Here is a 1,455-nt window from a genome sequence, read left to right on the forward strand (position 1 = left end):
GCCTGCCAATGCAGGGGACACGGGTTCGTGCCCCGGTCCGGGAAGATCCCACATGCCGCGGAGCGGCTGGGCCCGTGAGCCATGACCGCTGAGCCTGCGCGTCCGGTGCCTGTGCTCCGCAACGGCAGAGGCCACAGCAGTGAGAGGCCCGCATACCGCAAAACAAAACAAAACAAAAAACAATATGGCAATACACAAGACAAAACCATTTAAGAATCTGATGGTACCGGCAGCTCTTTGGAGATGCAACAAATAGGAGTGTCTTTTTTTGAAAATTAAATGCTAGCAAATTATAATTAAGTGACCTCAAATAAATTAACTCTCACTGGGTGGGCTCTTAGTTATTTAAACGTTAAGAAAAGTAATTTATTCTCATAGAAAGATATCTAGACCCATAACCAAAATTGGGAAACATGCAGTCACAAAACATCTACATTTTATCTGTATATATGAGCAAAGGAAAATGAGCTTACTACTAGATGCAGCTGATTTATTCTTCATAGGATTTAGCCAAACTAGTATAAACTTGTGTGTAAAGATGAAGGTACCTTTTAATGGAAATCAACACAATCTCTACATTGTTTTGGTCTGACACGCCTGACCAAGCACATGTGTTGTTATAACCACAGAAAGGCAGGCTGATTCCAGCTTTCATTATGCCTGAATAATTGTGGAGTTTTTCTAAGCCATTTTGCCTCACTGTAGCTAAGTCTCTTCAATTTGTAGAGGTAACCAAGAGCAGACTATACCTAAGGTTATTTTCCACTCAATATTTTATACATGTAAGAAAATAATACTTTATATAGTAAATGTATAGAACATTTCAGCCATATAAATCCTTAGAGATAAGATGATATATAATTAATAAGAAAATATCTTGATTATAATTTCTTTGGGTTATAGAAGCATAAATTTGAATTCAGAGATATTTAATTCAACTACCTTGTCCTAATTATAAATTATTGTTAACCCTAGAATATTGTGAAAATGGTAATGTACATCTAACTCAAGTTGAGAAGTGTATTATTTTGCTATATATTCAAAACTATTTAATTTGTATCATTTGGGGGCAAATAAAACAACACTGAAATGACATAGAGCTTAATAATTAGAAGAAAAATATTTATGTAAATTATAATGAACATTATGAATGAGTATGACAATTTATACAATTTTATTGTCATGTTCTTAATGAGTGTCAAAATAAAGCTGAAGGACTACACCCAAAATTATTTTAAATATTAATAATTATACAATGCTGTTAGAAATGTTACTGGGTAGAAAGTGTTTTGATTTATATATTTAAAAAACATGTTTGGGGGCCTCCCTGGTGGCGCAGTGGTTGCGCGTCCGCCTGCCGATGCAGGGGAACCGGGTTCGCGTCCCGGTCTGGGAAGATCCCACATGCCGCGGAGCGGCTGGGCCCGTGAGCCATGGCCGCTGGGCCTGCGCATC

At 37.7% G+C, this 1,455-nt stretch overlaps 1 protein-coding gene across 6 annotated transcripts in view; it reads right to left on the bottom strand.

Annotated features, from left to right (window-relative positions):
• PCDH7 (protocadherin 7) overlaps nt 1-1,455 on the bottom strand; it is a 451,994-nt gene that overhangs the window by 127,366 nt on the left and 323,173 nt on the right. The window lies entirely within an intron of this gene.

This window comes from Physeter macrocephalus, chromosome 7 (assembly GCF_002837175.3).
Source record: "Physeter macrocephalus isolate SW-GA chromosome 7, ASM283717v5, whole genome shotgun sequence".
Taxonomy (NCBI): domain Eukaryota; kingdom Metazoa; phylum Chordata; class Mammalia; order Artiodactyla; family Physeteridae; genus Physeter; species Physeter macrocephalus.